Source organism: Anomaloglossus baeobatrachus, chromosome 3, assembly GCF_048569485.1.
Source record: "Anomaloglossus baeobatrachus isolate aAnoBae1 chromosome 3, aAnoBae1.hap1, whole genome shotgun sequence".
NCBI classification, from domain to species: domain Eukaryota; kingdom Metazoa; phylum Chordata; class Amphibia; order Anura; family Aromobatidae; genus Anomaloglossus; species Anomaloglossus baeobatrachus.
Genome location: NC_134355.1, coordinates 249,709,191 through 249,733,224, shown reverse-complemented (window position 1 = coordinate 249,733,224; position 24,034 = coordinate 249,709,191). Strand labels below are relative to the sequence as shown.

The 24,034-nt window shown below is 45.0% G+C and overlaps 1 protein-coding gene across 1 annotated transcript in view; it reads right to left on the bottom strand.

Annotated features, from left to right (window-relative positions):
• The window catches only part of TAB2 (TGF-beta activated kinase 1 (MAP3K7) binding protein 2), a 124,277-nt gene extending 106,579 nt beyond the window's left edge, over nt 1-17,698 (bottom strand). Inside the window, exon 1 of the mRNA XM_075339791.1 lies at nt 17,350-17,698. The gene's annotated coding sequence lies outside the window, so the exon portion shown is untranslated. The remainder of the gene's footprint in view (nt 1-17,349) is intronic.
• Between the last annotated feature and the right edge of the window lie 6,336 nt (nt 17,699-24,034).

The following is a 24,034-nucleotide window of genomic DNA, read 5'->3' as shown; positions in this document are numbered from 1 at the left end:
TTACCCCGCCCCCACCGGAAGTCACGTGACATGATCACGTGACTTTTGGTGGTTGCCATGGTAGCACAGGGTCATGTGTGTGTAGCCTGTAGCTAACATGACTCACTTCCTCTCAATGCCGGAATACAGCCGGCATTGAAAGTAAAGCCCCAAATCTGCAGTTCTCAGCTCTGTAGCTGAGATCTGCAGATAGTGCAGAGCGATCGGATTGCTGATCGCTATAGCCCCCTAAGGGGACTAGTAAAATAAAAAAAAAAAAAAGTTTTAAAAAAATTTAAAAAAAAACAAACTAAAAAAAAGTTCAAATCACCCCCCTTTACCCCATTGAAAATTAAAGGGTTAAAAAAAAATACACACACATTTGGTATCGCCGCGTTCAGAAATGCCCGATCAATATATAAAATCAATTAATCTGATCAGTAAATGGCGTAGCGGCAAAAAAATTCCAAACGCCAAAATTACATTTTTTGGTCACCGCAAATTTTGCGCAAAATGCAATAACAGGCGATTAAAACGTAGCATCTGCGCAAAAATGGTACCGTTAAAAACGTCAGGTAGAGACGCAAAAAAATAAGCCGTCACTGAGCCTCAGATCCCGAAAAATAAAAACACTACGGGTTTTGGAAAATGGCGCAAAACGTGCGCCACTTTTTTTGGACAAGCTTGTGAATTTTTTTTAACCCCTTAGACACAAGTAAACCTATACATGTTTGGTGTCTACAAACTTGCACTGACCTGAGGCATCACATAGATACTTCAGTTTTACCATATAGTGAACACAGTGAATAAAATATCCCAAAAACTATTGTACGATCACACTTTTTGCAATTTTTCCGCACTTGGAATTTTTTTGCTGTTTTCCAGTACACTATATGGTAAAACTTATGGTTTCATTTAAAAGTACAACTCATCCCGCAAAAAAACAAGCCCTTATATGGCAAGATTGATGGAAAAATAAAAAAGCTACGGCTCTCGGAAGAAGGGGAGCAAAAAACAAAAACGGAAAGTGCCCGGGGGCTGAAGGGGTTAAAGTTTTAAGCTGTTCTTGTGATATTAACTTTTTTTTTTTTTAACGGCTAATTGTCCAGGACAACGTCCACCATTGGGAGATAGAACATGCGCAGTGCTTATTAGTGCTTTTCTTTTTTCATGCAAGCACTGTTAAAGCTGGCTAGGAGTGGTGGAGCACATAGTTACCTACTAATCAGCTTCAGCAAATTTTAAACAAGTTGTAAACTGCTTTTTGTTTTTTTTTCTCAATACAAGTATAGACAATTAAATCCATATAGGGAGATTGGGTTAACCAATTAAATAAATAGTCTCTGCTTATGGCTATAACAATATATACAGTCATAGCCAAAAAAGAGTTGGCACACGTGAAATTGTTCCAGAAAATGAAGTAGTTCTCCGCAAAATTATTGCAATTACATGTTTTGTCATACACGGTCTGTATGTATTGGAACATAAAATAAATAAATGGCAAATAAGACAAAACTTTAAAAATGAGCAGGACAAAATTGTTGCCACCGTTCCAAAATTATTGGTAAATAACAGTGGTACTTAACAGGTGTGAGCAATCTGAATATCCCACCTGAAACCAGATAAGGGGAGAAGTTGATGCAATCTTTGCATTGTGTTTCGGTGTGTGCCACACTAAAGGCCCAGTCACACTAAACAACTTACCAGCGATCCCAACAACGATACAACCTGATAGGGATCGCTGGTAAGTTGCTAGGAGGTCGCTGGTGAGATGTCACACTAAGCGACGCTCCAGCGATCCCACCAGCAACCTGACCTGGCAGGGATCGCTGGAGCGTCGCTACACGGGTTGCTGGTGAGCTGTCACACAGGCAGATCTCACCAGCAACCAGCGCCGCGTGGAAGCGATGCTGCGCTTGGTAACTAAGGTAAATATCGGGTAACCAACCCGATATTTACCTTGGTTACCAGCGCACACCACTTAGCGCTGGCTCCCCGCACACCTAGTCACAGTACACATCGGGTTAATTACCCGATGTGTACTCTGCTACGTGTGCAGGCAGCAGGAGCCGGCTTCTGCGGACGCTGGTAAACATCGGGTAACCAAGAAGCCCTTACCTTGGTTACCCGATATTTACCTTCGTTACCAGCGTCCGCCGCTCTCATGCTGCCAGTGCCGGCTCCCTGCACTCCTAGCCACAGTACACATCGGGTTAATTACCCAATGTGTACTGTGGCTACGTGTGCAGAGAGCAGGAGCCGGCACTGACAGCTGAGAGCGGCGGACTTTGGTAACGAAGGTAAATATCGGGTAAATAAGGTAAGGGCTTCTTGGTTACCCAATGTTTACATTTGTTACCAGCGTCCGCAGAAGCCGGCTCCTGCTGCCTGCACATTTAGTTGTTGCTCTGTCGCTGTCACACACAGCGATCTGTGCTTCACAGCGGGAGAGCAACAACTAAAAAATGGCCCAGGACATTCAGCAACAACCAGCGACCTCACAGCAGGGGCCGGGTTGTTGCTGGATGTCACACACAGCAACATCGCTAGCAACATCTCTGTTAAGTCACAAAAGTTTTTCCTTAGCAGCGATGTTGCTAGCGATGTTGCTTAGTGCGACGTGGCCTTAAGCAGAAAGAAGGAGAACTGTCTTGAGGACCAAAATTGTTGAAAACTGTCACTCGCCATTACAAGGCCATCTTCAGAGATCCTAATGTTCCTTTGTCCACGTTGCGCAACTTAATCTTCAAGTATACAACCAATGGCACTGTAGCTAATCTCCCTGACCGCCGACAGCAGATAAAATTGCTGAAAGGTCGCAACACAGGATAATCCGCATGGTGTTTAAGCAGCCCCAATCAAGTTACAAAGAAATTGAAGCTATCCTGCAGGCTGCAGATGCAGTGTCTGCACGAACTGTCCGTCCACATTTAAATGAAACACTATGGCAGGAGACCAATGGATCCCACTGCTAACACGGTCATACTCCTGTTTATTTCCTTTGTGTGTATTGGAACAACAACAAAAGCAGGGAACTTAAACAAAATTTCACAAAAAAAAAAAATAATAATATGGGCAAAACAAAATTGTTGGCACCCTTAACTTAAGATTTGGTTACACATGTTTTGAAATAAATAACTGCAATCATTTCTAACTAACTATCAACAGGTTTCTTACACCTCTCAACTGGAAATTTGGACCACTCTTTTGCAAACGACTCCAGGTCTCTCATATTTGAAGGGTGCCATCTCCTAACTGTAATTTTAAGATATGTCCACAGGTGTTCAATGGGATTTAGATCTGGCCTCATTGAGTGGCAGTAATCGCTTTGTTTCCATTCATCGCTGGGTGCTTCTTGAAGTATGTTTGAGTTCATAGTCCTGCTGGAAGACCCATGACCTTGGTTTCTGACACTAGGCACTACACTGCGACACAAAAAGCTTTGGTAATCTTCAGATTTCACGATGCTTTTCATAGTTAAAGCACCCAGTGCCAGAGGCAGCAAAACAACCCCAAAACATGTTTTAAACTCCACCATATTTGACTGAAGGTACTCTTAATTTTCTTTCTAGGCCTCATTTTCTGTAAACAGTAGAATGAGGTGCTTTACCAAAAAGCTCTACCTTGGTCTCATCGATACTACAAGACACTTTCCCAGAAGTATTTTGGCTTACTCATATATACTTCGGCAAACTGCAGTCTAGCTTTTCTTATTTTGCCGTGTCAGCAGTGGGGTCCCCCTGGGTCTCCAGCCATAGTGTTTAATTTAATTCAAGTGTTAACGGATAGTTTGCGCTGACACTAATGCACCCCGAGCCTGTAGGACAGCTGGAAATTCTTTGGAACTTGATTGGGGCTGCTTATTCACCATCTGGACTATCCTGCGTTACAACCTTTCATCACTTTTTCTCTACTGTCCACATCCAGGGAGATTAAGCTACAGTGCCATGGGTTGTAAACGTCTTGATTATGTTGCACATAGTGGACAAAGAAACAAAGTTCTCTGGAGATGGACTTGTAGATTTAAGATTATTGATACATTTTTATTTTTTTTTAAAGTTTGGTCCTTAAGAACTTTGGTTCTTAAAGGCCCTGTCACACACAGAGATAAATCTTTGGCAGATCTGTGGTTGCAGTGAAACCATGGACATATTGTTCCATTTGTACACAGCCACAAACCTGGCACTGATTGTCAACAATTTCACTGCAACCACAGATCTACCGCAGATTTATCTCTGTGTGACACAGGGCCTTTAGTACGTTCTCATCTCCATGCTACACAGACACTAGGCAATGATTGAGTCAACCTCTCCCCTTTTTATCTGGTTTCCAGAGTGAATTTCATGTTGTCCACGCCTGTTACTTGCATAGGTGAGTTTCAAGCATGTGATGCGTATTCAAAAATCGTTTACCTAGTTGTTTATTGGTGCCAACAATTTTGTCTAGCCCATTTTTGTGCTGTGTGAAATTATGTTTAATTTACCTTTTTTTTTCTGTTGTGTTGTTCCACACACGAAGGAAAGAAATAATGTTTAAGTGCAAACATTTTCTGGAACAATTTCAAGATTGCCAACACTCTTTTCCACGACACTATATAGATAGATACACACAATACAATTCAAGAGATAGGAGATATCCATCTATCCACATACCCTCAGCAGATAAAGTAATTTTCTCCATAAAACAGCATTAAAAAAAAAAAAAAAAAAAAAAAAAAAAAAAATCTGCCGATATGAGACTGCTGAATCATGATCGTGTGTTCCTTGCACACACACTATCACAATTCTCCTGTATTCCCCATGCAAGTAGGTGGTCAAGTGACCGCATGTATGTAATTTAAAAGGGAACCTGTCATCAGTTCTTTCCCTATTAAACCAAAAATATCACCTTCTGCAGCTCCTGGGCTGCATTCTATGAAGGTGCACCTTGTTGCTGACCCCCCCTTGCAGACCCCTAAAAGAACTTTATAAAATCTTACCGTTTCCTATGCAAATGAGTTTGGTTGGCCAGATGGGCGGGCTCTAATTTGTCTCCTGTCTCCCCCTCTTGCCGCTGTTCGCCGTCCCCCAGGCATGATTTAAATGGATGACGACGATGCCTTCATGCATGCTGCTGGAGTATCACGCAGGCGCATTTCGCTGTGCCCCTATCGCGGGGCTGAGCATAACGTTTCCCTCGCGCGAGAGCCGGTGATATAGTTTTGCAGGCGTGAGGTTTATAGGAGGCGCTGTGTAGGACCTCACCAGCGTAATCCTCATACCCCGCCCATAATCTCACGCCTGCTCATCTAAATCACCGGCGCTCGCGCAAGGAAATCTTTAGGCTCAGCCCCACGATAGGGGCTATTTCCTGCCTCAGGGCAAGATGGGAAGGAGGTGACGTGGGGTCAGCAGCACCGCGCTTGCACAGAACGAAGGACGCCGAGGGGGAAAGCGCGGTCCCGCGATTATGGGCGGTTGCTTAGTAATAAACATCACAGCACCGCCCATAATCTAAAGCCTGCGCGCACGTCACCAGCGGTGACACTGGGCACAGTGCTCATCCACGAGAGATGGGCAGTGGGCATGCGCGGGGACCTGTGGAGCACTGGGCGGCGTCCACAGCTATGGAAAGGAGTGATGGGGGACGGCCTAAAGCGGCAGGAGGCAGAATAACGGACGCCAGGCAGCCCGCCCCCGTGTCACATTTACAGAATCCAAATCCAAAAAGGTACCACTTTATAAACTCTGTATTTTGGTCAGAAAGGGGGCACAATAATAACAGGGACCTTTCTAGAATGCAGCCCAGGAGCTGCAGAGGGGGAATCTTTTAGGTTTTAGGGGAAATTTCTGCTGACAGGTTCCCTTTAACACTTGCTTCTCGGCTTTAGACGCGCATTGCTCATGCTCAGAAGACTCCTGCGGTTCCGACCATGTGCAGAGCGCGTCTGAAGCCGAGATGCAAGCACTTGGAAATCCGGATAACAAGGTTGCGAGAATGGTAAGCGCTCACAGTATCTCAAGGAGCGATGGTGACGTCACTCATGTAAATCCATGGTATCACGCCCATAGGGGCAGCATGAGACCACGGAAGCCATGCAAACGCCCACATGGTGATAAGACACCCAGGGAGCTAGAGCCTCTGCTCATTTACATAGCTAACATGTAAGTACTAAAACTTTTATATATTCATATTACACACTATTACAACACAGGGATGGGTAGGAAGGGGTTACTAGGCTACACATCACCCTGCTTCTAGGTTAGAACATGTATTTCTCCTGAAAATGTATTGCAATTGCACGTTTTATCATACATGTTTATTGTGCAGGTATTGAAACACAAAAAGGGAAAAAAAAAAAAAAACTGAATAATTTCACACAATCCAAAAATGGCCCAGACAAAAATTGCTAGCACGTTTCCAAAATTGTGTATAAACAACGGTTTCATTAATGTGATGCTCGTTCAATCTCCCTTGTAGCAAGTAAGGCTGCTTTCACACTACATCTTTTTAACATGCGTCCTGAACGTTTTTTTGCTGCAAAAGCGGATCCTGCTTTTACAGCAAAAAACGCATGTGTTACTTTGCAGGATCCGGTCACTGGATGTTTAGGGGCGGGCATTGGAGTCATGTGATCGGGAGTGATGGGAACTAAACGTGCCAGACTGGGAGCCGGCTTCTTACAACTGCGGAGGTTCGTAACCAAGGTAAACATCGGGTATACTTGCTTGGATACCCGATATTTACTTTGGTTACGAGCGTCTGCAGCTGCTAGGAGCCGGGCTCCCTGCACACGTAACAAACGTAAACATCGGGTAACTAAGATAAGTGGTTACCCGATATTTACCTTGGTTACGAGTGTCCGCAGCTCTCAGGTGGAGAGGGAGGGGGAGAGACAGAGAGGTAGGAGAGAGAGGGACTGATCACGTGAGACTGGTTCTGGGCATGCTCAGTAGAGCAAGCAGGATCCTGTCTATCAGCATGCCAGCGTTCACATGTGTTTGCGTGCAGTATAGTCAGGATCCAGCAATTTGCAGTATTTGGACGCAGCTCAAAAACGCTACATGTAGCGTTTTTGAATGATGTTAAAAAACTGCAAGTCGCTGGATCCTCACTATAACGCACGCAAACGCAGGTGAACGCATGTTAACGCGAGTCCACTGCAAATGCATTGAAATGAAAACGCATTTGCACTGGATCCGTTTTTGCGTTAAAAAACGTTCAGGACGCATGTTAAAAAGACGTAGTGTGAAAGCAGCCTAACAGGTGTGGGCAACATTTAAATCACACCTGAAACCAGATTAAAAAAAGGGATGAAAAGAGAAGTTGACTCAATCTTTGTGTGCCACACCAAGCATGGAGAACAGAAAGGGGTAAAGACAACTGTGAAGACTTCAGAACCAAAATTGTTGAAAAATTATCAATCTCTAGAGATCTTGATGTTCATTTGTCAACATAAAGAAGTTAACAACTCAGGGCACTGTAGCTAATCTCCCTGGGTGGCAAAAAAAAAAAAAAAAACACTACAAGAACAAAAAAATTATGAAAGAGTTTGCAACGCAGGTTAGTCCAGACTGTGAATAAACAGCCCTAATCAAATTCCAATCATCAGTGTCAGCGCAAACTATCCGTCGACATTTAAATGGATCGCTATGGTAGGAGATCCAGGAGGACCTCACTGCTGACAGACATAAAAAGCTAGACTGCGGTGTGCCAAAACGTATGCAAGCCAAAATCCTTCTGGATAACAGTCTTGTGGAAAGAAGAGATCAATTTAGAGCTTTCTGGTAATGCACATCATTCTACTAATTACCAACAAGGGAATGATACATACAGAGAAAAGAGCAGTACCTACAGTCATATATGGTGGAGGTTCAAAGGGGTGCTGGGGTGGTTTTGCTGCCTCTCGCACTGGGTGCCTTGACCATATGCAAGGTATCATGAAATCTGAAGATTACCAAAATTATTTTGGATTACAATGTAGTGCCCAGTGTCAAAATGTTGGGTTTGTGTCCTAGGTCATGAGTTTTCCAGCAGGACAATGGCACCAAACATACTTCAAGTAAGGCTGGAGTCACACTTGCGTGAAACTCATGCGAGTATCGGATTGCATTGCCCGGACCGGCTAGCTTCTCTTCTGCCAGGAGCGGCTCCACTGTATGTATTTCTATAATGCTGATCGCTCCCGTCAGGAGAGCCGCGGCCGGTCCGGGCAGTGTAATCCGATACTCGCACGAGTCACACCTAAGTGTGACTCCAGCCAAACACTGAGAAATGGATGGAAACAAAGTGCTGGAGATCTCTGAAGTAGCAGCAATGAGTCCAGATCTAAATCCCATTGAACACTTGTGGCGAGATCTTAAAATTTATGTTGGGAGAAGGCACACTTCAAATATGAAATATCTGGAGCTCTTTGTGAAAGAAGAGTGGTCTAAAATTCCAGAAGAGGTGTAAGAAGCTTGTTGTTTGATATAGGAAGCGATTGATTATAGTTATTTATTCCAAAGGGTGTGCAACCAAATATTAAGTTGAGGGGCCCAAAAATTTTGACCGGCCCATTTTTGGTGTTGTGTGAAAATTGTCAACTTCTCTACTTTTTATCTAGTTTCAGGTGTGATTTTCATATTGGCCCTACCTGTTACTTGCAAAAGGCGAGTTTGTATGAGAATCACATGCTCAAAACAGTTTAGCCACAATTTTGGAAAGGTGCCTACAATTAAGTCTACACCATTTTTGGGGCAGGTTGTGTGAAATTATGTCCAATTTAGCATTTTTTTCTTGTGTGGTTTCAATAGGCACAAAAGAAAAATATGTGTATAACGAAACATGTGTAATGGCAATAATTTTCTGGGAGAAATACTTCAATTTCTGGAACAATTTCAAGGGTGCTAACACTTTTGGATATGACTGTACCGCAAGAACAGTCGTTTGGGGAGCACGAATCTCCTTGCAAGGTCCCTGCAAAGACGCAATCAATTTGTTTCATTTTTTTCCCCCAATTTTCTGCTCACATTTTCTGTCGGCACACTTTATGAGCTGGTTTTTAGCAGGACCAGTTGTAATTTTGAACACAACCATTATGCCGATACCAAATATGTTTGTTTTTTTTTGTTTTTTTTTAACTATTAGGATGTGTGCCCTCAATCGGTGTTTGCAGTGTTTTGGATGTAACGTGTTTTCGCTGAGTCCAAAACGCTGCATTCACAGTATAAGGAATAGTGAATGGATTTCTAGAAATCCCGTGCACACTGCGCTTGTTTTTTCGGCAGCAAACACAGACCTGCGGTGCGGCTTTCCAGACCACAGCATGTAAATTGTTTGCTGCAGAATCACATGCGTCCTCCGTACGAAGAGCACAAGTGAGAGACCGCAGCGCACTGAACCCTGTCGTGGGCACAAGCAGCTGCGGTCTCCTGCAGAGGAGACTCGTGGCCCCGCAGGTCAGCAACCGCTGCGTAAAGGACGCAGTGTGCCCTGATCGTGGGCACAAGCAGCTGCGGTCTCCTGCAGAGGAGACTCGTGGCCCCGCAGGTCAGGACGCAGAGTGCCCTGATCGTGGGCACATATCCTTAGTGGCTTAAAAATTCTGAACTTTGTAAAATTAAAACTCTGTTGTGGCAACTGAAAATACACAGTTCTGAGGGGTTTTTGCGCTGTTTAGTGTTTACCAATTGGGTCAACTTTAAATTTTGATAAAATCAGACTATGCTGTTATACCAAATAATATTTTGTTACATTTCTTTATATAAAACTAGGGAAAAGGGGAGCTATTGAAAATTTTCACTTTGTTTGTCCCCTAAGCGGAATTGAACGTACAATCATTTTATTTTTTCTATTTGCAACAGTACAATAGTATTGCAGTACAAAGTTAAATATCAGTGTCTTCTATGACACCAAAGCTGTGGCTGACCACCATAGAAGAAGAGTAACATGAGCAGACCCCCGCTATCATACCAACCCATCTTCTCTGAGTGATCACGCCTGCAGTGAAGCAACCCAAAAGGACGTTTAGGCCTTGTGCGCACTAGGCGTTTTTGCCGCGTTTTTAGCGGCGTTTTTTACCGCGTTTTTGTGCTGAAAACGCAGTGACATTGCTTCCCCAGCAATGTCAATGGGTTTTCATAAGTGCTGTCCGCACACAGCGTTTTTTTTTAGCTGCGTTTTTGTGGTGACCACAAAAACGCAGCATGTCAATTATTTCTGCGTTTTTCACTGCGTTTTTCACCCATTGAATTCAATGAGATGTTAAAAACGCAATGAAAAATGCATATAGCCGCGTTTCTATGACTAAAAACGCAGCTATAAACGCAAGGGGTGGGCACTACAGTGACGTGTACAGGAAGAGGATTCCTTCTGTTGGTAAACACAGAAGCGTGAATCCTCCCGGTACCGTCACCGCTGCGTCCACCTCCCGTCCTGTGCATGTCAGCTCCGTGCGGCGCCATGTCTGGGCGGGAGGTGGAGGCAGTGGCGAAAATCAAAGTGAACAGTAGAAAAAAAAAAATGTCATATATACTCACCTGTCCGCAGGGTCCCGGTGCCATGCCCGCTCCCATCTCCTCCTGGTCCCGCCGCTCTGGCTGTGTGCAGTCTCCCCGGGGCAGGACCTTGCTTGCAGGACCTGGCGGTGGATGACCTGATGCAGTCACCTGACGCATCAGCTGATCGTAGTCTCGCCGGCTTTTTCGCGCCGGCCGGCTATCAGCTGATCCTGCCGTCAGGGGACTTAATCAGCTGATTACCGGCAGCTCTTGCAGCAATCGGACAGGATCAGACTCCTGTCCAATCGATCGCTCCAGGAGCTGCCGGTAATCAGCACAGCACATAAGTGAGTATTATTTTTTTTTTTTTTTTCTACTGATGCATCAGCTGATTGTATAATCGGCTTTTATACAGTCAGCTGATGTGTGATGGGATTCAGGCACTTGGTCCTGACACATCATCTGATCGCTTTGCCTTCCAGCAAACCGATCAGATGATATTGGATCCTGATTGGACGGCACGGGACCCTGACCCAGGATTACTGCGGAGGGGGGTTTATTTCAATAAAGATGGAGTCACTAATTGTGTTGTGTTTTATTTCTAATAAAAATATTTTTCTGTGTGTTGTGGTTTTTTTTTATCATTACTAGAAATTCATGGTGGCCATGTCTAATATTGGCGTGACACCATGAATTTCGGGCTTAGGGCTAGCTGATAATATACAGCTAGCCCTAACTCCATTATTACCCGGCTAGCCACCTGGCTTCAGGGCAGCTGGAAGAGTTGGATACAGCGCCAGAAGATGGCGCTTCTATGAAAGCGCCATTTTCTGGGGTGGCTGCGGACTGCAATTCGCAGTGGGGGTGCCCAGAAAGCATGGGCACCCTGCACTGTGGATTCCAATCCCCAGCTGCCTAGTTGTACCCGGCTGGACTCAAAAATTAGGCGAAGCCCACGTCATTTTTTTTTTTTAATTATTTCATGAAATAATTAAAAAAAAGGGCTTCTCTATATTTTTGGTTCCCAGCCGGGTACAAATAGGCAGCTGGGGGTTGGGGGCAGCCCGTACCTGCCTGCTGTACCCGGCTAGCATACAAAAATATGGCGAAGCCCATGTCATTTTTTTTTTCTTTTTGGGCAAAAAAACTGCATACAGTCCTGGATGGAGGATGCTGAGCCTTGTAGTTCTGCAGCTGCTGTCTGCTCTCCTGCATACACTAGTGAATGGAGGATGCTGAGACTTGTAGTTCTGCAGCTGCTGTCTGCTCTCCTGCATACACTAGTTCTGCAGCTGTCTGCTCTCCTGCATACAATGAACATTTTGAAGAAGGAAATGACCTTTTTTTTTTTTTCATCAACAATCTTTAATGGCATTGTGCACTGATTAAAAACGCAGTGAGCAAAAACGCAGAAAAAAACGCACCAAATCGCGGCAAAAACGCATGCGTTTTTGCCGCGTTTTTTTTTAGCCGCCGGTGCGTTTTTTTAGACAAAAACGCACATAAAAACGCAGCGTGAAAAAAACGCCTAGTGCGCACATACCCTTAGGCTGGTTTGTGGTGCTTTGGTGACACATCATTTCGGAGGTTAACTGTGGCAATCAGCAATAGCATTGATCGCTGCTGTTACAGGCAGATGCTGGCTATGCAATATTACCAGCATCTGCCCTATATGGTTAAAGGGAACCCGTCAGCAGAAATTTCGCCCAAAACCTAAAAGATTCCCCCTCTGCAGCTCCTGGGCTGCATTCTAGAAAGGTCCCTGTTATTATTGTGCCCCGTGTGAGACCAAAATAAAGACTTTATAAAGTGGTACCTTTTTGTATTCAGATACCCTAAATGTGACACGGGGGCGGGCTTTCTGGCGTCCGTTATTCTGCCCCCTGGTCCTGTATGCCTTCCCCCATCGCTCCTTTCCATAGCTGATGCACCGCCCACTGCTCCAGCCATCCCCACGCATGCCCAGTGCCAGTCTCACGGGACTGAGCAGTGTGACCGCTGGTGACGTGGGCGCAGGCAAGTGATTATGGGCGGGGGTGTGATTGTTATCAGCAAGTACCCGCCCATAATCTCGTGAGCGCGCAAACCTCACCAGCGGTCACACTGTGCTCAGACTGTATGGGCTGCTTCCAGGGATGACGTCCCTTTTGTCACGTGATAGTATTTTGAACACGCCCCCATCACGTGACAAAAGGGACGTCATCCCTGGAAGCAGCCCATACAGTCTAGCACTACCCTGAGCACAGTGTGACTGCTGGTGAGGTTTGCGCGCTCACGAGATTATGGGCGGGTACTTGCTGATAACAATCACAGCCCCGCACATAATCACTTGCCTGCGCACACGTCACCAGCGGTCACACTGCTCAGTCCCGTGAGACTGGCACTGGGCATGCGCGGGGATGGCTGGAGCAGTGGGCGGTGCATCAGCTATGGAAAGGAGCGATGGGGGCGGCATACAGGACCAGGAGGCAGAATAACAGACGGCAGAAAGCCCGCCCCGTGTCACATTTACAATATCTGAATACAAAAAGGTACCACTTTATAAAGTCTTTATTTTGGTCAGAAAGGGGGCACAATAATAACAGGGACCTTTCTAGAATGCAGCCCACGAGCTGCAGAGGGGGAAGCTTTTAGGTTTTGGACGAAATTTCTGCTGACAGGTTCCCTTTAAGGCTACGCTCTAGAGACAGTGTTAAATACCCTGACACGCTCTATAGTTCAGTTCCAGCAACTATGTAATATATGAGTCTATGAAACAATTAAAATTATTTTGCATTCTGGCTGTAGAATTTATAATCTTTTAGACAACACAAATACATCATTTTGCTACATAATCTCCAGACTTGTCAATACACTTTGTCCATCTGTCAACAAACTTTCGCAACCCTTCTTTGAATAATGTTGTAGGCTAAGCTCCGAGCTACGAATGCATCACCATCCTCCCTTCTTCAGACATGAATCTTTGCCCTCGTAGGCGTGATTTGCCACAATCCACTGTCATTCGTCTAACCAACAGAATCAGCTCACATGCACGCTCCATGTTGTCAGTTGTGGATGGGCGTCCAGCTTCTGCTTCATGGCTGACACTTTCATGAACTTCTCTATCCATTGTTACACACCTCTTCATGATAAAACACTTTGTCCACTCTGTGCACAACGTTTCAATTCATGAGTAAAATCTGTATTCTGTGAACACAGATTTCCCCCCATTACTGAAAAAGGTCAGTCACGTTTTTCAAGATTCTACAGAGAAGAAAGAGGTTGACTGTGAGGAGGCGCTAGAGGCTGACCTTCTGAGCATCCTCCAGACACTCAGTTCTCCACAGTTCACCAACTGCCATCTCACATCATTAACTGGAAAGTCTATACCCATTGAAGACATTTTACCTGTGAATTAAGCTTAAAAATGAATTATCAGTTCAAGTGCAGAAGAAAAAAAAAATAAATAAATAACTTTTCTCTGATAAGATATATTCCAAGTTATGTTAATTTCATGTGTACTGTTGTGGTAGATTTATAGAGGTAATTATAGTTGCGTGAAGATTACACTTATTAGCATATTACACATGGGCCCCGTGAAATAAATTCCTCTACATTCATGGCGCAACACCATTATTTTGCAGAATGTCTTTCGTTTTGAAGTAGGCGTTTTTTCTGGCTTGTTTTTCTATACACCGATTCTTTTTTTAGTTCTCACTATTCTCTATATTTCTAAAGATCAATTAAGAAAACCCTTACATTTTAGATGGGTGCACAAGTGTCGCTGTGTATTGATTACTGCAGGCAGAATTAAATATTTGATTTGCCTTTGGAAAGACTTTGGACACCCCATACTCTGTTTTCCAGCCAGTAGCACAGTAGCCATGGTGAGCAAATTACGGACCTCTGAATGACTACACTCGGTGTAACGTGGCACTATAGTGGTGCAATCCGATCCATTATAAACTATAGTTGCAGCATGTTTCTCTAGGCTCTTTGGCTTTGTAAAGCTGCTGATCCTGCTTGCATATACAGTGTCCATGTGCTCTCAATGGGGAGAGGGAAGTTCCAAACCTCTATAGGGGACATAGATGAAGCAAAAAGATTGGACCTTCAATCTGGAGAGCTGAAGGCTACCGCACAAGATTAGTTATCTGGTTCCACCTTTAGAACTTAAGGGGCATATTTGCTGCAAGATAATCCTGAATAAGCAATGTTAAAACCGCTCATTTGAAGATCTTACATATTAAACAGGCTGCCGATCACCTGATCAACGAGTAAACTGCTCGCTCATCATATGAAAGGATCTTTTGCAGCAGAAAAGATTGCTCTCGTGTGGACGGTGTGGCAGTGTAATCAGGACTCGCACTGCTGAGAACTATTGCAGCTTGTGCACACAGAGTTTGCAGGTCGGCCCATGTAAATGGACCTTTGCACCCTAAGGCTATGTGCCCACGGGGAAAGTGTCCTGAGGATATATCCGCAGGAGCTCCCAGAAAACTGCAGCACAACTTTGTCTGTTTACCTGCTGCGGTTGTATTGCGGAATGTCCTGCGGATATGCTGCAGTCATTCTACATTGAGGATACAGTACCATGGCTTCAGCACTGCATCCTCAATGCAGAACAAGTGCTGCAGTAATCGGGGGAGTTCATACTTAGGCTGCTTTCACACCTCCGGTTTCTGCAATGCGGTACAATCCGGCACTTTGCAGGAAAATCGCAACCGTTTTTTTTTGCTGCCGGTTGCGATTTTCCTGCATAGACTTTAATTAGTGCCGCATTGTGCCGCATGGCCTTGCGTTCCGTCCGGTTTTTGCCGCATGCGGCAGATTTAGCCGATGCGGCGGCCGGATGGAACGTTGCCTGGCACGTTTTTTCGTGCGGCAAAAAAAACGCATCGCGCCGCATTCGACCGATGCGGCGCATTTTTCAATGCATGCCTATGGCGGCCGGATGCGGCAATAACCGCATCCGGCCGCCGCATGCGGTTTTTGCCACTGCGCATGCTCAGTAGCATGCCGCAAGCGGCAAAAACCGGACTGGCCGCAAAGGAAAAACTTATGCAAAGGATGCGGTGTGTTCACCGCATCCGTTGCATAGCTTGCACAGCCGGATTGAGCCGCAGAGCTCAAGCCGGATGTGTGAAAGCAGCCTAACCTCCATCACGCAGCACTTCAGTTTCTGGCCGTATCTGTCTGCACATTGCCGGAGAAGGTGGGCGGGCCTGAACTAGCTCTGGCTGTCACATGACCGGAGCCCATGCAGGCCCCGCTTACTTCCTGTTCCTGGCTCCACCGCGCTCCTCTGCACTGCAGGAAGTGACTCCGGTGTCTATTATGAAGGCAGGTAAGTATGGGACACTGCGGAAAAATCTGCAGGAATAATTGACATGCGGAAAAAAACGCAGCATGGGCACAACACTCCCCAATTGCCAATGAAATGGCTGGGGACTTGCTGTACTGCGGATTTTTGAAAAATCCGTGGAATTTCCACGAAAAAAAATCGCGGCAAATTCCACAAATTTTCTGCAGCGTGGGCACATAGCCTTACTCCCACTTCCACTTGGCAATGCCCCCATCTGCCTAGGTCATCCACAGAAAAGAGCAGTCATTTCAGTCCACCACCTATTGATGAGCCTGTCGTTCGGATTATCGATTTTCTGTACAGAGAACAGATTATGTGACCGGCCTACCCATCACTTCTGCTTGCACAACAATAATATTTTAGATTTATATTTTCAATTGCAAAACACTGCTACAGTAAAGGGCAAAAAGTCAAATATTTATATAGTTAAACAGTTTTCACCCAGATGGAAGCATCCCTTTAATAGGCTTAGGCCATAAATGCTTGATTGGTGGGGTCACTGCACTGATAAGTGGGTTCCCATACATCGTACTCCCACAAACAGGCGGCCCAACCTAATCATAGAGCCGGTATAACGAGGACCATTAGGGATCTGGGATTTTCTACACCAAGAATCACACTGTCTTATCAAAAATACTGAAATGGCCAGAGGACGGGCCATGCCCAGCCAGAGGACGGGCCATGCCCAGCCAGAGGACGGGCCATGCCCAGCCAGAGGACGGGCCATGCCCAGCCAGAGGACGGGCCATGCCCAGCCAGAGGACGGGCACACAACGTTCAGAGCAAGTCCGCTCCGATACCCGCCTGAAGAAGTGGTTAAAAGAATGAATAGACTTTCAATGTAAAACGACTCCCGCTCACTTTTCAGGTCTGGTCAGTCACCCAACCGTTCTTCAGGAGTCTTCCTCTCCAAGTACGATCTATACTTTGCACTACAAGTCAATGTGGAAAGCTAATAGGACGATCAGATGTCTTTTCCAGCCTCTTGCCAGAGTTTTTGTCTTAAAAAAAACAGCTAGTAGTATCTTCATTGTTGAAAAAAACAGGAACCCCAAAACAATTTTAAAAACTATCAAAAAAGTGCTCAGAAACATAAACACAAAACTCTGAAAAAGACACTTTCCTGAAGCATTATGGTTTAGCGGTGCCTATTTTGATAAACTAGCCATGGTTGCCCACCTGGAAGAGACTTTGGGGTCTTGGGCAGCGATATTACTTGCCCGCTTGGTGATCATACGCCGACAATACAAGCCAAAGCGGACAGCTAACAGGGATGACCCTCCTGCTGGCGACTGTGGCCACTGGGGCTGTCATTCTGGCCCCTACTATATGGCCATTATTACATGCTGCCTGGAATGCCACACTGCCAGCGGTGGAGGCCATGGATCACCAGTGACAGCTCCTCCATGACAGCCTGTGGCAGGACAGCATGCCCCGGCCAGCTCCCTGCACAGATGGGCGCACACCTCGGCTCAGGTGAGAGGTGTCACGGCCTACACCGGGGCCTAAGCTCTATGGCCGCCGCCCCGCTCAGGCCCGAGCACCCGCACTGCAGGCCCCGCTCACCTCACAGCCTTCTCCTCCGCCGCCAGCTCGGACAGGGGCCCGCGACACCGTCAGCCCAGCGCAGCCAGCTCGGTCCAGCGGGGGGGAGGGGGACAAGCGTCGCCTCTGCTGCCCCGGCCCGGCACTCTCACCGCCACCTCCCCCCCTCCGCCGCACTGCCAAGTCCCGGCCTCAAAATCCTGTCAGGCCCAGTCCAGAATGTCCCGCGCTCCGCCAGCGGAACCAAGCGCTTCTGACGTCACAGGTCCCGGAACGTAACGGTCCCTCCTCTAGCTGCACTTCTGTCTATGACTCCTCTGCTTCCAGGCAGGAGGCGAAACCAAAATACTACAGGGCGAAATATGGCGGCCGAGAGCCCAGCGAGATCCCGCGAGAGCACGCTGTGGTGACGAGCCTGAGCGCCGGGGACGCTCCAACCTGCCTGCTCAGAATGTCAGCGATGCTGGAGGTGCTAGGCTACGTGCGCACGCTGCGGTATCCTGCACACAAACGGCAGCCAACACGGCACCTTGTCACAGAGAGCCTGGAAATGGAATAACGTGATGATGGGGCGATTTTGGTAATGCGTTTTTAAAGGAGAAACAAGAAAAGATAGGATAGATGGATAGAAAAGAATAGAAAGAACAAACAGAATAGATAATAAGAAAGAACAGATAGAAATAACAGAATAGCTATATAGAGGGATAGCTTGGACAGCGGTGTGTTGTTTTTTTTTTGTAAAATAATGACGTGGGGTTCCCCCTCATTTTTCATATCCAGCACAGGACCAGCTGCAGTCTGCAACCCTCAGCTGTCTGCTGTACCTTGGCTGGTTATGAAAATTACAGGGGATCACACGCTTTTTTTTTAAATTTGATTTATTGAAAAAAGAAAAAGACGTGGGGTCCCCCCCATTTTTCAAAAACCTGCCAAGGTACAGCAGACATATGGGGCTGATATTATTAGAGTGGGAAGGGCCATTGTTATTTGGCCCTTTCCAGCCTAACAATAGCAGCTCACAGCTGTACCCAGAAGTGGCGCATCCATAAGATGCGCCAATTCTGGTGCTGGACCCAGCTCTTCCCGATTGCCCTGGTGCGTTTGCAATTGGGGTAATAAGGAGTTAATAGCAGCCCATAGCTGCCACTAAGTCCTAGATTAGTGATGGCAGTCGTCTATGAAACACACACCATAATTAATCTGTGAGTAAAAGTAAATAAACACAAACACCTTAAAAATCCTTTATTTGGAATACAATACAAAAAGCCCCCTCTTTCCCTACTTTATTAATCCTGCAAACACCCCTGCAGGTCCGATGTAATCCACACAAGGTCCTATGGTGATTCAGCTCTGCTACATCAATGTCCTGTCACAGCGAGGGTCATAGAACATGACTGCCCGCTGTGAGTGCAGACAGAGCCCCGCGGATCAGGACCCGCAATATCGAGTATGTCGCGGCAGTGACATCATGGGCTCACCGCTGTGAGGTTCAGGCCATGACTGAAGTGAGCTGCACAATCAGTGGTGAAATCACTCAGGTGAGTCCTCCACCTGCAGCTTACTTCAGTCGCATCCTGATTTGTAGTCACAGGTGGAGGACTCCGGCTGTAATAGAGCCCCTATAGCTAAATTTCTCTTTATTCATATTTCATGGCAGTAATGCAGTTTCCATTGTCATTTTTTCATTTTTACATGTAGCTATTGTATTTTTTAGGCCAGTATTCACACAGCAGTTATTGCTATTACATATATTCCCCTTACATAGTCACTGGTGTGCATACCTTCTCTCCATATAGTGAAGTTTTTTTAGGTTTTTGCACCCAGTTCAGACTTAGAATGGTGTTCCAAGCGTCATTTCTTTAATTGTGAGGACTCCAACTGTGACCGGAAATCACCTGAGTGGTGTCACCGCTGATAGTGCGACTCTCTTCAGTTGCTGCGTGAAGCTCACATCGGGCAGTCTGTGAGCTTCAGCTGTAGCAGAGCTGGAAGCATTGTGGGACCTCGTGTGGATTACATCAGTCTTATAAAATTCTTCAAGTAATTGGATCAAAGTTCGATGAATCATTCCGGGCCGAGGGTACTCCATTCAATACAACATCTGGAGAGGAAAATGCCACTGGTCATCCTTGTGGTCGGTGGTAGGGACAGCGCCACAGTAAGGGGGAAAAAAAAAATATATATATATATATATATATATATATAATAAATTAAAATTTATTTTTTTTTTAAATAAAAATTAAATTACTTTCTGCTGGTTTTTGTTTTTTTTTTTGTTTTTTATACAACCTGTTGGGAGAAAAATGGGGCAGGCCACAATATTTTGGGAGTGTACCACACTGGTACATGCTGAGAGTGGAAGAATGGAGGTACCCCATTAGAATCCATTATGAATAGAGATGCAGGGCACCAATAGACATTGGTAGGCGACAGCAAAAAAGTCCTGTGAGTAGAGCAATGGAGCCATTCAAAAGGCGACCATGGTGGCTTGATGTGCAGTCTTATAAAATTCTTCGAGAAATTGGATCAAAGTTCGATGAATCATTCCCGGGCCGAGGGTAGTACTCCATTCAATACAACATCTGGAGATGTGTGATGTGTGAGAAAGTGCATAGCCACAGATGACACGGTCTTACCCTTTCTCAGATCCTCTTTTGCTGTGTTGATATTGGATATATGTTGCTGTAGTCTGCGTCGTAGCTCCTGGGTGGTTTGACCCACATAGAGTTTAGGGCAATCACATTTCAACACATAGACCACATTCTTCGACCGGCAATTGTAATACGACCGACAGGAGACCTGCCCAGGAGGAATAGGTAGAAGAAATTGGTTTCCTGCATCCATGAATTGGCACACCGTGCATTCCCCACAAGGGAAAGTTCCAACAACCTTTGAACCCCTCCACAAGTTTTGGGTCTGTCTCCGAAAGTGGCTAGAGGTTAGGAATGATTTCATATTCCTAGCTCTCCGGGCAACCATCTTGGGTTTTTCAGAGATAAAGGCACAAAGCCTTTCCTCACTCCGAAGGATACCCCAGTTGTTATTGAGAATTGTATAAACATCCTGCCACTGATTGTGATATTGTGAGATCAAATTTACCGTTCCAACTTTGGCCTTATTCTTGGGTCCTAGGGCATCCTCCTGGTTCATGTTAGAGGTCATCTGGTAGGCTGTGGATATGACTCGTTTTGGGTAACCCCTTGCTTTGAATCTGCTGGAAAGATCAAGTGCATGAACACGGAAATCCTCCAGGTTGCTGCAGTTCCTCCGAACCCTCAAAAATTGTCCTTTCGGGATCGCATTCCGGACATGAGGAGGGTGGAAACTGGAGTAGTGCAGCAAACTGTTGGCGGCGGTAGGCTTTCTAAAGAGTTGCGTACATAAAGACTCACCCTTCAGATTAATCCTCAAATCCAAAAAATCCACCAAAGTAGTTGATATAGTCTTGGTAAGCTTTATGTTTAATTCATTCTGATTCAACTCCCGTATGAACTCGTCACACAAATCCAAGGGCCCTGTCCACAGAAACAGGATATCATCAATAAATCTGTACCATATCAGTACAAACTTATTATATGCCTCGGCATAAGCTGCTATACTATTTTGCGGAAAGTCCTCTACTTGTGGCACAAATATAGGGGTATTTCAGGGTTTGTTTAATATTGACTACAGCCTATTGGTTTTGGACCAAGAATATATATTTTTCAATGTGGGTATCTCTCAAGTGCGTTAGTGCTTTTAATTAATTTTAGATGTCCGTATTTGTTTGTGTGTATTCGTTTAACTGTATTTTTTCACTTTCACTATCTGTTTTATGTGTGTTCTATTGACAATAAAATATTGATGGAGAGTGAGAGAGAGACACCGACATGCCAAAATCACTCCAGCATTGATTTTTTCATTCTTGAACTAAGTTGTTGAGCTGTGTTTTTGTTGACAAAACTGCAGGTAAAACATATGCAAAATGCAAACAATTTATAACCATGCGTTTGGTCATGCGGTTTTCATCCCCTCATTGATTTCAATGGGTGACAAAGGTTGACAAAAACGTAAGAAGAATGAACATGCTGCTTTTTTGTCACAAAATTTTGTCAAGAAAACTGCTGACAAATAAACTGCAATGTGCACAACAAATCTGACTTCTCATAGACTTTGCTGGGAAGTCATAAGTGAAAAAGTTCTGACAAAACTGCACTAAAAAAACACGACAAAAACGCAATGTGCACATATAACCTTATCCCTCCAGCGTCTTAGGCTGCTTTCACACTACGTTTTTTTAACATCCATCATTAACGTTTTTTAACGCAAAAACGGATCCAGTGCAAATGCGTTTTCATTTCAATGAATTTGCAATGGACTCGCGTCAACATGCGTTCACATGCGTTTGCGTGCGTTATAGTAAGGATCCAGCGACTTGCAGTTTTTTAACTTATTTCAAAAACGCTACTTGTAGCGTTTTTGAGCTGCGTCCAAATACTGCAAATTTATGGATCCTGACTAAACAGCACGCAAACGCATGTGAACGCTGGCATGCTGATAGGCAGGATCCTGCTTGCTCTACTGAGCATGCCCAGAAACCAGTCTCGGGTGATCAGTCTCTCTCTCCACCTCTCTCCACCTCCCTCCCTCTCTCCACCTCCCTCCCTCTATCCCTTCCTCCCTCTCTCTCTCCACCTCCCTGCCTCCCCCTCCCTCTCTCTCCTCTCTCCCCCGCCTGAGAGTGGAGGACGCTCGTAACCAAGGTAAACATCAGGTAACCGCGGTCTTAGTTACCCGATGTTTACGTTGGTAACGTGTGCAGGGAGCCGGCTCCTAGCAGCAGCAGACGCTCGTAAACCAATGTAAATATCGCGTATCCAAGCAAGTTACCCGATGCTTACCTTGGTTACGAGCCTCCACAGCTGTTAGATGCCGGCTCCCAGTCTGTCACGTTCAATTCCCCTCACTCCCGATCACATGACTCCAATGCCCGCCCATAAACTTAAAGTGACAGGATCCTGCAAAATAGCACATGCGTTTGCATGCGTTTTTTTGCTGTAAAAGCAGGATCCGCTTTTGCAGCAAAAAAACGTTCATGACGCATGTTAAAAAAACGTAGTGTGAAAGCAGCCTTATTCCCTAGTGTCTTATATGTGTCAGCGATGCTGTAGGTGTCCTTCTTATCCCTCCAGTTTCTTATTTGGGGCTTATATTGGTTCTTATTCCTCCAGTTTCTTATTCAGGGCTGAAGGGATTTATTTTTCCTCTAGTTTCTTATTTGGAGATTAAGTTGGTTCTTATTCCTCCAGTTTCTTATTCAGGGCTGAATTGGTTTCTTATTCCTCCAGTTTCTTATTTGCGGATGAAGTTGGTTTCTTATTCCTCCAGTTTCTTATTCAGGGCTGAAGGGATTTCTTTTTCCTCTGGTTTCTTATTTGGAGATGAAGTTGGTTCTTTTTCCTCCAGTTTCTTATTCGGGGCTGAAGTGGTTTCTTATTCCTCCAGTTTCTTATTTGGAGATGAAGTTGGTTTCTTATTCCTCCAGTTTCTTATTCAGGGATGAAGTTGGTTTCTTATTCCTCCAGTTTCTTATTCAGGGATGAAGTTGGTTTCTTATTCCTCCAGTTTCTTATTCAGGGATGAAGTTGGTTTCTTATTCCTCCAGTTTTTCATTCAGGGATGAAGTTGGTTTCTTATTCCTCCCTCCAGTTTCTTATTTGGGGCTTAAGTTGGTTTCTTATTCAACAATTATTTATTTTCTGTTTTTTTACAGATTTAATAAAAATCACAACACTAAAATACAATGCCGTGAGGTGTCTGGACATGAAATTATAAAACTGGCATCAAAGTGGACACTGAAGTATGATATTGAAAGGGTTAAATCAATTTTGGTAGGAGGTAAGAAAAAGGAACCGCATTCCTTCGCTTTTTCTTACCTCCTTGGATTCTATTCTAAAACGCGCACCCCGCGCTAGACTGAATCGCTGGCAAGTGAATACCCCAGGCATACGCGGTACTGCAGGTGACAGGCAGTGGTGCACGACCATTCTTCCTCTGTGTTTGCATCGTTAAATCAATTTTGGTCACTGATATGACAATGCAGACACATTAGATGCCCTGCATCTACTTTAGGTCACTCCAGCCTGGCCTAAATGGGTTATGGGCATCAGAACTGGCATCAAAGTGGGCAAATAGCCAGTTTTAACAGATTTGAATAAACATCTGGTGTTTTTAAGGGGTTAAATTACTTTGGGGCACTGATCTAACACCACCAATATGCAGATAGTTAAGCCCTCATGTGAGATCAGTGGCCTAAATGTATATACCTCCTTAAATGAATGATTTAAACAGCAGACATGTGGGGCTAACAGGTGCACCTGCTTGCCACTTAGATCGCACTGTCAGAATGTGACAGCACAATTTAAATGGCCACGGCGGGAATCGCACCGTTTCCCTCTTAAAGTAAGAGTGCATTTTTGATCAACAGAAATGCACAAGTGATCAGACAGTGGATCCATAGGGGACTAGTAAAATAAATAAAGACTGTAAAAAAAAAAAAAAGAAAAGTTTTTTTAAAAAAAGATAAAATTAAAAAAACCTAAAACTTCTAGTCACCCCCACATTTGCCTCATTGAAAATGAAACTGTTTAAAAAATAAAAAATATACACATATTTGGTATCGCCGCATTCAAAAATACCCAACCTATCAAAATATAAAATCAATTAA